This window comes from Sceloporus undulatus, chromosome 11 (assembly GCF_019175285.1).
Source record: "Sceloporus undulatus isolate JIND9_A2432 ecotype Alabama chromosome 11, SceUnd_v1.1, whole genome shotgun sequence".
NCBI lineage: Eukaryota > Metazoa > Chordata > Lepidosauria > Squamata > Phrynosomatidae > Sceloporus > Sceloporus undulatus.
In genome coordinates, this window is record NC_056532.1 from 8,003,209 (window position 1) to 8,016,146 (window position 12,938).

Here is a 12,938-nt window from a genome sequence, read left to right on the forward strand (position 1 = left end):
CCTGCGTGCAACCTTAGGGTGCACTCCATTCGCCGCAATGTGGGTTGCCCCTCCGCAGATCAAGTCCGCAGACTTGGACGGGCGACTGTATTCCGCTTAGAAAACAAGAATTCCCATCTCAATAAATATGGTCTGAACCGCTAACAAAGACAGGCTCATACATACTTCTCTGAACCAGATGTTGGGGGGTACGTTGCACACCTAACCCTGCTATCTCTGATCCCTCATAAGTCATAGAGTTGGAAGAGACCTCAAGGGTCATCCAGGCCAACCTCCTTGGGCCACTCAGGAAGACACAATCCAAGCACTCCAAAAAAGCCATCCAGCCTCTGTTTGCAAACCTCCAAAGAAGAAGGAGACTCTACCACACTCTTCCACCGTTGACAATTACCATTGGAAGTTCCTCCTAAAATTAAGGTGGCATCTCTTTCCTGCACCTTGCATCCATTGCTCCGTGTCCTAATCTCTGGGAAACAAGCTTGCTCCTTCCTCATAGGACATCCTTCTATGGCATTCATGTCACCCCTTAACCCCAGGTTAAACATACTCCGCTCCCCAAGACCCCTCCTCATAGGGTTTGGTGGCTTCCAGACCTTTCTTGTTCTTAAGAGAGAGTCCTGATCCTAACCATTGGAGAAAGGAAACAATCACATCCCACCGACGGAGGAGATGCAACGCCGAAAAGCACGTCGGAGTGAATTGTGAATTAATGGTGAGTTTAAAGGCTAGGCGGTGTACTAAGCGGCCTTTAATTGGTTTATAATAATAATAATAAATAATATTATAATATAATAAAGTTTTTATTATATCCCGCACCTTCCTTCGATCAGGGCGGCTTACAGTATAAAATTTAAAACAACCATACATACAATAAAATCCAAAATACATCACATATAAAACAATAATAAAACACAGGCTAAAAGCCCCAAAGCCCTTCCTTGGCCACAAAATAGGAGGAGGCCAACAGGATTTTTAATCGGGGAATGCCTGTTGGAACAGGAAGGTCTTCAAATCCTTCCTAAATTGGGCCCGGGTGGTAGTCGAGCGGAGCTCAGTGGGCAGCGATTCCAAAGGCTGGGGCAGCCGTGGAGAATGTCCTCCGCGTGTGGAGGCTAACCTAGCCCAGGCACCTTCAGTAGCTGCTGCCCAGATGTCCTGAGGGTGCGAGGCGGAATTACGGGGAGAGCGATCCTTTAGGTAACCTGGACCCAAGCCATTTAGGGCTTTATAGGTAATAACCAACGCCTTATATTGGGCCTGGAAGCGGATAGGCAACCAATGGAGTCTTTCAATGCCGGTGTGTATATGGCTGGTCCTGGACGCACCAGTGACCAGCCTGGCTGCCATGTTTGACCATTTGCAGCTTCCGAGTTTGATATAAGGGTTGCCCAAGTAGAGTACATTGCAGAATCCAGTCTCGAGGTTACCAGAGCATGTACAACAGTTTCTAGGTCCCTCTGGGCCAGGTATGGGCGCAGCTGGCGAATAAGCCGAAGCTGATAACTGGTGCTCTGACCGTCGCGTTCACCTGAGCAGTCAGGTGAAGCGACGAGTCAAGAGCACCCCCAGACTGCGCACGGAGTCCTTCACAGGGAGCGTGACCCCGTTCAGGACAGGTGAACCACCGCCATTCCGGACCGGGGGAACCTATCACTAGTACCTCCGTTTTCTCTGGATTTAGTTGGAGTCGGTTTTTCCTCATCCAGCCCATTACTACTCCAGACAGGCCCGAGAGGAGAGACGCCATCCCCAGTCACTGCATCAGTCGGAGACATAGAGAAAATTATTTGGGTGTCATCAGCGTACTGTAACCCCGCGCCCATGTCTCTGGATGATCTCTCCCAGCGGTTTCATGTAAATGTTAAATAGCAACTTCCTACATTCTGTATTAATGCACACTGCAAAATACACTATGCAGCAACCAAGACTGAGCAAACCCAGAGAGAGGCTGTGCCAAAGAGGGGTTGGTAGGCTAGGGTGAAAAGGAGGAGCGGAGAGGAACTGAGTAGTCTCCCCAAGCAGGTAAAAAATGAGCTACTTTGATCGATGGATTGATTGATTGATAAAGGTCTTTACCTGTTAGGCTAGCTCCTTTGTAAGGAGTTTGAGGCTGAGAGCAGCCACCAAAAAGGCCCTGTCTCTCGTCTCCGTCAAATGTGCCTCTGGGTCCCAAAAAGAAAGTCCCAGATAGGAAGAGCCGGTCCTTCCGATAAATTTGCCCCATTTGTGCGGTCGCCATAAACAGAAGCTAACTTGAAGACAGTTAGCAATAGCAACACACTCCATCCTGAAGACAAGTCTATCTGCGACACTCTTGGGAACATGCCTTATTTTGATAACTATATGCGCCGCAACTTTCTTTCTCGCTTATCCTAAAATGAAAATTGCCGACCGTTAAAAAGCACAACACACACCTATGCAGAACTTTGTGGCGGTTGTGTATAAAATTCGTCTTTTATTCAACTTTTTTTGAGGGGGGACTTAAGATCATCAATGCAGACGCCTCTGTTAATACATACGTGCCCATTACTTATGCAAAAATAAATCATTGGAGATTGATCACAGCAGGCTAATAAATCCACTTTATGGGGGATTTAATTCCCAGCTTTCTGACCTTCGAATAAAAAACAAGTGAATCATCTTTCCCTCGGCTAGATTTACATCGGGCCTCACCCTGCATAGAAGATCCCTCGGCTGGGAGAGGGAAGGAGGAGGCCTACATAAATGCCCATTAGCAAAAAATAATTAAATACATCAAGATCTATGGTTGGAAGGGGGGCAGCTACAAGTATTTATTGGTTGAAATTATATATGTGTGTGTGTAGCGGAGAGAGGAGGTTCCCCGTTTTAGCTCTCCGAGGAACACCTGTTCAGAAGGTGGCTTTAAAATATACCTTTAGTAGTAACTATTCCTGATGCGATAGTTCCTTAATGAAGTGCAGGAACGTGTGCCTGTTCACCGTATGTCTGTTGGTAAAGATGTAAAGCCACCCCAAATATAATAATGTAATCTCCATTTGTACCACGATATCCCTTAAAGTTTGCTAGACCTCCTTCCAAATGTATGTCATTATTCCGATTTCGTTCCACGGGGTTCTGGGACAACTCAAGGTGTTCAAACTATGGAGGTGAAGCAGCGTTGATGTGAAAAGGCAACGGTTTTGGGTGCACAATGTGGCCAATGGGGTTTTCTTCCATTGGGATGTGGCCAGTCTTCTCCCTGCCAAAAAATACGAGGTCAGGCATCGGCCCGCGGGGCGAGTTTCGGCTCGATGTGTGCCTGACCGCTGCCCAACATCATCCGCAGCCGATCAATAACGCACGGACACGGACTCTGTGGGAACACAAGGGCAGAAGCGGGCCTGAGGCGCCGCCGTGGGTCACCCTCCAGGGCAGATTTCAAAGGCGTTTCGACAGAGGAGGAGAGATGATCGGCGCGCATGTCCCCCAGCGTGATCAAACGCGGCGATGCTCCAAAACGCCATGCGTCAAGTGTTTTGGAAATGGTGGTCCGTCGGCCGTGTGTGTGTTTGTGTGTTGGAGGTGGGGGGAAACCGTGAAGGGCTTACAAATCTGGCGAACGCTTCCCTCTCGTGTATCCGAGCCGGGGACAGTCGCTGCCCGACGCTAAGGCTTCTCTCCTCCTTCAAGATGGCCTGTTGGCCAAAGAGAGAACGGTAAAGCTCCGTTCTGGTGAGAGAAGACAGGGAAAGCAAGTGTGAAAGATATTAAAGCCTCATGGGGTAACAAAAACAAGAAAGCGAAATGAGTTAAAATAGGAAACTGGGTATGGAAAGAAGTCACTTTGCCCCAATGTAGACCAAAGATGTTCATGCTTGCTTTCGTGTAAACATACCCCAAGCACCCAGTCACCAGGTAATGTCCTCCTAGTGCGCCATACCTCCCAAGAGATGACCCCTCATGGTCTAAATCCAGGCGGTCCAGAGAACAAGGCGTCCTTCCTGGGAATAGCCAGATGACCGTGCCTAGTTCCCCAAAGAACCGTCATTTGGCGTTCCCTTCATTTATATATAACCCTTTCTCCTAATCTAAGATGCTTTCGTAAGTCTCTGGTCCCAAACACAATGCGGAAAATAATCCAGTTTGAGACCGCTTTACTGCTCCGACTCAGTGCTGAGGAATTATGGGGACTGTAGTTTGTGGGGCAGTCTTTTGTCGTGCCAGATCTGGTGTGATCTTGGAAGCGAAACCGGGTCAGTCCTGGTTACGGTTGGGTGGGGCCACCAATGAATGACGGTGAAGTAGGCTTTATTCAGAGGAAGGAACTGGCAAAAGATCCCTTGCTTAAGGAAACTCTATGAAATCTCTGAGGTCGCCATAAATCGACAAGTGACTTGAAGACATGCACAAATGCACATATACATACATGCAAGCCATTGGATTATAGCCTGCATGGACCTTCCTAAATTCAGCCTTAGGCTTAAAGAGGTTCCCCAGACAACCTTCCTCAACGTAGCCCACTCCTATTTACTAGACTACAAAATCCATCATCCTCAGGGAAAGGTGTTGCGGTGCAAAGCGTCTGCAGGTTAGCAGACTAAGGAGATTGCGATGGACAGTTGCTCAGGGAAGCCCCACAGAAAGTGTGATGTGCGTCTAGTGTTGAGCTTAAAGAGGGTTAACTAAATTTTGGGTATAGGTGTGCGTTTGTGGATCTGTGGTTGTCAACCGCCTTCGAGTGGACCCCGAATCGTAGCGACCTCCGGACGTCGGAGAGGGGAAAGTCATGGCAAGGTCAATTTAGAAGAGGCAGGGAGGGCCCCCCAACGCTTCAAATGAGAGAGGGGAAGAAAGGCCGCCGGTAATTAAAAATGCATTTGGCAATCTTTATTAATAACACAGGCGCGGAGGAGGCCTTGCATAGCGCCACTCTCTCGCAGCGCAGAAATATGCAAAACACCGCGCCGGGGCTAGATCCCATCTCTCCGGGAACGAGGTTCGTTTCCCCCCTATAAGTTTGCCCTTGCAGACTAAGGCTTTTTTCCAAGGAAGGCAAGCGATGAATATTTTAATAGGATGTATGAGACCATGGCGCTGTAAAGGAGGATTCAATCAGGCAGGCGGCGCGGGGCTGTAATTTACTTTTCATATCTGTTGTTCTTTTCCCTCCTCGAGGTTTGACACAGTGCTTGGGAGGAAGGGAGTGTGTGCGGAAACGGCACAATAATAAGCAACCGAACGCACTAAAACGGTTGGTACTGAACAAACCACCGACCATAAAGAGAGCTAAGAATAAAGTTATATGTAGAGAGCCACTGCTGTGTAGTGGGTTGAGCGCTGCGGAGGCCAGGGTTCAATCCCCGCTCGGACATAGAGACCCACAAGATGGCAAATGTCCATCATAGAGTTGTGTTGGAGAAGCTAGAGATTCCTAGACCAACATCTGTCCTGGCGTTTCCAGGTCCTCCGGTGCGACTCTATGCTCAACATCTGCTGAAAGCATGCCAAAGAATCACAGCATCACCCTGGGTGCCTAGGAAATGCCTAGAGAGAACATTGGCAGGGTTTAAGTGCTCTCTTCTGCGCACTGCCTGGGTCCGCTCCGGGAGAAGGGCGACACATCCATGAAATAAAATTAAATCAATAAGTCGCAGAATCATAGACCAAAAGGGACATCCGTCCAACCCCATTCTGCCATGCAGGACTCACAATCAAAGCAACCCTGACCGATGGCCATCCGGCCCTGCTTAAAAGCCTCCGAATACGGAGGCTCTGCCAAACTCCAAGGCGGCATATTCCACTATCGAACAGCTTCAACCATCAGGAAGTTCTCCTAATGTTGAGGCAGGATCTTTGTCCTCTAGTTTGCATCATTGCTCCGTGTCTTACTCTCTGGAGCAGCAGAAACAAGCTTGCTCCATCCTCAACATGGCATTCAATACTAACTTGGGCTTGTTACAGACAGGGCAAAATAAAGCTGCTTCAAGTCACTTTGGAGGTATGGTATTTCAATGATGCATGAGTCCTAGGGTCCAAAGCCACACCAAAGCTGCCCTCCAGTCCTTAGGACCAGGCGTGGCTTTGGTGTGGCTTTTGGACTCTTAGGATGCATGCACATTGAAATACCATACCTCCAAAGTGACTCGAAGCCGTTTACTTTTGCCTGTCTGTAACAGGCCCTAAGCTGCTCGGAGCCTTTAGGGCTAAGAGCGGGGGTATAATACCGTAATACATACATACATAAAAATATTTAAAGAGGGCTATCATTCACCTCTGAACCTTCCTTTCCAGGCTAAACATAACCCAGCTCCCTAGCCTCTCCTTGTAGGGCAATGGTTTCCAGACCCTTCGCCATTTTAGTCGCTTTCCTCTGGACATGCTCTGGCTTCTCAACAATCCCTTTTGAATCCCTTTCCATCCTGGTACTGATGCGCTTAACATTTCCCTGAAGGTACTTCCAATTCTATGGGATGGGAAAAGCCACTGGTATTCCTAGGTCCTTAGGCCCGCGCAGGGCAAAGTCCTGCCTTGCTTACATACTTCTGTCCTCCTTCTGTTCCTTACTTAATAAAAACGAAGAACGAAAGATCCCCCCCTTTGCTTGGGCCAACCGGACAGTATGCCCGACAGGCGCCTCTAAACGCGGAGGGCGTTCAAATGAGCCGCGCCGCCGAGGAGTACCGGCCGGCGAGTAATTAATAGCACTTACTCCCAAGGTAAGAGCGCGGGAAGGCGTCGGGGTCAAAAAGGGGTCTCCCTGAATTAAAGTTTAACTTACCCTTTTGGCACCTACAAAAGCAAGTAATGGCAGTAACATTTATTTCTGTTAAACTGTCATTTTAGGCCCGCCGGGAGATAATTACCTATTTCCACCGCAGTCAGGTTTTATCACCTTAGTGAGGCATTTTCTAATTTTATATTTTTACTGTATTATCGTAAAACCTGGTTCGGAGAGGAAAAGGGGGGGGAGCGGCGGGAGGGGGAAAAGTTATCGCGAGCCATTCGCGTAAACACGCGAGTACCTTGGCTTAATTATTTATGCCTTTAAAAAAGGGAAAGAGGAAGGATGGAGGGCGACTGTTCGCTCAAGGCATTCGGGTACCTGGCATCTGCCTTAAAAGTCCTTTTACCGATAGAAGATGACCTATGGAGACCATAGGTACTAACAAACCAAGCGGGAGCCAAATACTGTGAATATATAATGCAACGAAGTATGTGCAGAGGAAAAGAGACCATCCTAATCTGGCCACAGATGTGGACTGTTGCGTTGCATGCTCCAGATGCTGCAGGAAAGAGATGGCTCTCATTACAAGGAAACATGAGAATCCGCATCCAAGCAGAACTCTATTGAGGCTCGGTATTGTCGTTGTGCGCCTTACGTCTTCTTTGGCTTGCAGTGACCCTGTCATGGGGTTTTCTTGGCCAGGTTTGTTCAGAAGGGTGTGCCGTGGCCTTCTTCTGAGGCTGAGAGAGTGTAACTTGGGTTTGCATGGTGAGAACGCTGGTCTCTGGAGTCCTAGTCCTACGTTCAAACCACTATACCAGTGATGGTGAACCTATGGCACGCGTGCCAGAGGTGGCACTCAGACCCTCTCTGTGGGCACATGTGCTGCCGCCCCAGCACAGAGTTGCCAGAGTTTGTTACGAAAGCCAGAGGGACATGGCACTTTGCAATATAAGTGGGTTTTGGGTTACAGTTTGGGCACTCGGCCTCTAAAGGTTCACCCATCACTGGACTATACAATTCTGGCTCTGTATGTTTACACTCTAACGTTGTTCCTCTTCGTCCAGGGCATCCAAAAGAGAGCAAAATGGCAAAATGAGTGTCCAGTTTGTCTTCTTAATGAATGAATATGATTTATAATGATAAGCATACTTTCATTGGTTGCTGCTGCGTGCCTTTGAGTCAAATCGAACGTATGGCGACCCTATGTGTTCCCAGGGTTTGCCCTTGCTTTCTTCTGCGTGAGCAGCTCCATACTAAGGTACACGTGCTTGTATATGTTATCCATTAGTCACACAAAATCAAGAGCAACGTAAAAGGAGACCGAAAGGGAACAGCCAAGACGCTTTTGTGTTGTTGCCTTCAACTCACCCAGTCAATGTTGGAGATGTCATGCATTTCGTAAGGTTTCCTTAGGCAAGGAACCTCAGAGATGGTTTTCCAGTTCCTTCCTCTGAAAATAGCCGACCAGCATTCACTGGCAGTCTCCCATCCAGAACTAACCAGGACTGACCCTCCTTAGCGTCCAAGATCAGACAGGTTCTGGTGCTTTCAGGCATGTAGGCCAACCCTCGCATTAAGAAAATGTCAAAGGGGGTACAGATGAAGTATTTTCTTAAAGCACCCCTATTTTCTCCTCCCTTCTCAGCTTTTCTTCCTCCAAAAAATTACAAGGGGAAAGGGAAACGCTAGGTGGCAATCTCACCCTCATTTAACCACCAGCCTTCAAGAAACACAGGCTTAGGCATGAATGCTCGGCGCAGCAGAGAATACGGGCAAAAAACCCTGGCCATAAATTAAGCAGCAACTTGAGCAGAAATCAGAAGAGAGGCCAAATCATGAAGAAAAGGTCTGGAGCGTAGTCCTCCTCCTCTTCCTCCCTGCACCGCCGCATGAAAATGCTTTTTGGCGCTCCAGAAATGGGACGCATGGCTTCCAACCGTGCTCCTCAAGGTTTGTGAAGACTTCCCACGCAAAGCAGCAAGGTTTGGAAGGAAGAGTTATAGGGAGACCAATGTTCCCATCCGTGGTTTCACTCCGACGAAGACAGGGAGCAAAGCAAAGTGCGCCTTAAAGCCCAACACTCTTTGAACATCTCCACAGCTTTTGCCCTTCAAGTCAGTCATTCTCAGGGTTGTGTCTCAGAGATGCTCTTGGATTACACCTCCCAGCATCCCTGACCATGTCTTCTGGGGACTCAGGAGTCCAAAACATACCTGGGGACCAAAGTTTAAAGATCACTGCCCTCGGCCATACAGTCCAGATCCGCATCCCCTAGAGAAATGGTCCCCAAACTCCGCTCTTTAAGGGATTTTGGACTCCAAAACAAAGGTAAAGAGCTCCGGTTCCAGCCCTGTATATTGAATAAATGTGTATTTTTGTTAAGTCATATATGAGCAGTAATATTAGGGACGCCAAGTGACTCGTAAGCCGCCGTATTCCTTTCCGGACCCAATTCTATGGCCATTTAAGAGCAGAGGCACTGGCCAAGAAGGAAAAGGAAGGAAGACTTTATCAAGACTGTTTTCCAAATTCACTGCTGAACTGAACTTAATAGTAAATACAGAATTTAGCATCCCGAGAGTCCTTCTTTAAGCAAACCTTCTGGACATTATTGCTGCGATGGTACATTTTAAAGTCTGTGCAGTTATACCTTTAGAAACTATGACATCCAAGATTTCCATTGGTCTCCCAGTGAACTTTAAGTACCTGGACTCTCTTTTCCTTTATCTGTTGACCAGGAGAACGAAATCAATGTATACAAGAGGCTGCCGAATTTTGTTGTTATTCCCGCGATGTGGGATTGAGTCCTAAAGCCTAAATCCCATGGCTATTCCCAACAAGGGAAGACCAAGTGAATCAATGGGAATATTTACATGGAGGGATCTTGGCGCACCTTTGAGACTAACTGAAAGAAAGAAGTTGGCAACGTGAGCTTTCCGAGACTGGAGTCTACTTCGTCAGATGCGTTCGGATCAATATAGGAACAACAAGCACATCTGGTGAATATGGGAATAATAATGGTGAATGGGAATAACGTAAATCTTGACTTAAATGTTAGGCATCTGATCCTATGCTAGAATTGGACTTAGGCCTTAGATTCCAGCTCCATCAATAGGACAACCATATATTTGAAGTTATGACCTCCCCGATGGGTTACTCCTCTCCTCCCTTTTCCCTTCCACCTGGATGGGAATGTGAGCAAATTAATCATTGCAACACACACATCCACAAAAGAAACACACACACACTCTTTTGTGTACTTTAATATCCCGCGCGTCTGGGATGATTTCCTCTCTTTCACAGCTTGACTGTTTTGTAAGGGATTGTATCCAAGAGATGACAAATCGTCTCGCCGCGGAAAGACGAGAAATCATCCTGTCGTTCTTTGAGAGTTAGTTTGCTTATATATTTATTTAGGGGGAAATGCTTATTTATTTGGGGGGGGGGAAGGTTTGTTTGTTTGTTTGTTTGCTTAGAAAGGGTTCCAGTACATTTAATGTGGGGTTTCGTTCACATTTGCAACTTTCTCTGTTTCTCTGATCTAGGAAGGGTTGACGGGTGGATGGTTCATCTTCAGGACAAGGTCCAAGGAGACAAACTTTATGAGGATCAAGAAAACAGAAGCCAGAATGGATGGGCACCTATAGTAAGTAAATATTTGCTATGTGTTGATGAAGTGCACCCAGATATACCAAAACTTAGTTTCTGGGGTGGAGAAGGAGGATGTCAGGACCTTAGAGCCGATGTCCAGGGACCTACTCACCAAAAAGACCAAGAGGTCGCCCAAACCACATCAGGGTTGCTTAACCAAATTCTGAGATGGAGTACTATCCCTTGGCGGTGAATGGATATTTTCCTGGACATTACAAAGTCTTTCGCCATCTCTGCCAAAGAGTTCTGTGTCTCACAAAACCACAAATCCCAACAGTCTGTAGGATGGAGTTAAAGGGATGTTAAAGTGCATTACTTCTATAAGGTAGGTGCACACTTGTCAGGGTGCATCTACAAATCCCAATATACCTGTAGGATGGCGCCATGGCAGTTAAAGGGATGCTAAAGTGCATTATGTTTCCGCTCCTTGTTGTCTCGAGAAGAAGAGACGGCAGGACTGGCAGCTTCAAGCTCAAATTCCTCCCCTAATCCAGCCGCACGGTGTTTTTTAATACCAGATGTACAAAATACGCCGAGTAAAAGTCTAGAATCTTGTGAAGATTTCCCCCCCGCCAACCCTTGTGTCACGGAAAACGTACTAATCCCTTAATGCCTGGATTTCATAGCGCGCACCCCCTGCCGCTCACAGCACGGCGGGACTGTGACTGACACAGAGGAAGTGAGCTTTGCGCACACGGGAAAAGTGTGGTCCGAGGGAACGCATCCTCCCCTCTCCAAGCGCGCCACCGACTCCCTTTCGGCGGCCTGCGGAAGAGGTGAGTAAATCCCCAGTGCTGTTGCCCTGCCGAGTCCCTTCAGTGCGGCGCACATTTTGTTGCGCCAAGGCGTCAACACAAAGCACAATGCCACATAAAGCAGAATCCACCGACCCAACAAAAACCCATCGCCATTTCTGGGTGGAAAGACAGTGAATCCTTTCAGTCCAACCTTTAAAGCGGCGGTCCCCAAACTGTGCTCTTTTAAGGGATTCTGGACGACGGCTCCCAGAATCCCAGACCATTGGCCAACATGGCTGAGGCTCCTGGGAACTGAAGTCCAAAAGCTCTTAAAGGGCACAGTTTGGGGACCACCGCTTTAAATACAGTCCCACTCTCTCAGAGGAAGGCAAGAGCAAACCCACTCTGAATGGATTCTGCCAAGAAAACCTTGGGATGGGGTTTACTTTAGGGTCCACCCTAAGTTAGAAATGACTTGAAAGGACCCAAAAACAAAGTCATTGATGGGATTCCAGCTGATAAATATGTCCAGAGACTGTCTCGATACCCCCAACCTCTGAGTCCAAAAGCTTAGTCAGGAGACGAAAACATCACTGAACATCATCGCTTTTCAGGGTTCAACTACATAGACGTACAGACGGGGGAGAAAAGGCCATATTTTGGCCATAGATGCTTCTTAAAAACCACGTCCAAATTGCTTTTCCCCATCTGCAATGCACAAGCTGCGCCCCCGCCTGCGTCCGCCGGCCTCCGAATCAATGGGCAAATTATAAACCGTGTCAATCCGAGTTAATGCAAAGCTGTAATCCTCTTTAAGTGCAGATCAAAATCAGTGTTGTGAGTTATGTTGGTCCCGTCATCTGATAAGAAATAGGAGGGAGCCATATATATATATGAGAGCAACAAGATCCCTGAACAATACAGTTAAAAGGGAGTGGTCATTTATTTTAAGATTAGATCTGCTTGGTTTACCTGCTGGAGTGTATCTCTCCTTTTTAAAAGAAAGATCTGTGTTAAGATACCTTTCAGGAGCAATCTGAGAAAATGCCAATTGGCACTTTTTGGCCATTGAGTCACTATATTTGGGGGGGGGGGGCCCCCCCCCTGTTCCGGCAAAACCCCCCCCCCCACTTCACTTGGCAATACCTGCACCGCCTGAAGCCCTGCTCCTGAGAGAAGGTGTGCGTATGTGTGTGTATACACACATATACACATACGTACATATGCTTTGTGTACCTACAAGCCTCCTGTTGGTTTATGGCGACCCCATGAATTTCATAAGCCTTTCTTAGGTAGCTTTGCCAGTTCCTTCTTCTGAAATACAGCCAACAGTACCTGGGATTCATTGGCAGTCTTTTTGGAGAAGCAGGATACAAATAAATATTATTATCGCTATTATTATTATTATTATTATTATTATTATTACTACCCAAGTACTAACCAGGGATGCTTAGCTTCCAAGATCAGACAGGATCTGGTGCCTTTAGGGTATTCATAAAGACGGCAGGGTTAACCATCTTCTTCATGAATGAATGCCACTATTCAGTCATGGCTACAGTCCGTCCAAGGCAGTGGTTCCCAAACTGTGCTCTTTAAGGGGCTTTGGACTTCAGCTCCCAGAATCCCAGGCTATTGGCCAACATGGCTGAGGCTTCTGGGAGCTGAAGTCCAAAAGCTCTTAAAGGGCATAGTTTGGGGACCACTGGTCCAAGGTAATATAGCTTTGGGGGAACAGGATACACTAGTTCCTCATCCCTGCACTTAAATAAAGAGGCAGCAATGCTATATACTAGATAAAACATGAAGGAGAGGTGAGACTGTACTATATACTAGATGGAGAGGTGGGACTGTACTATATACTA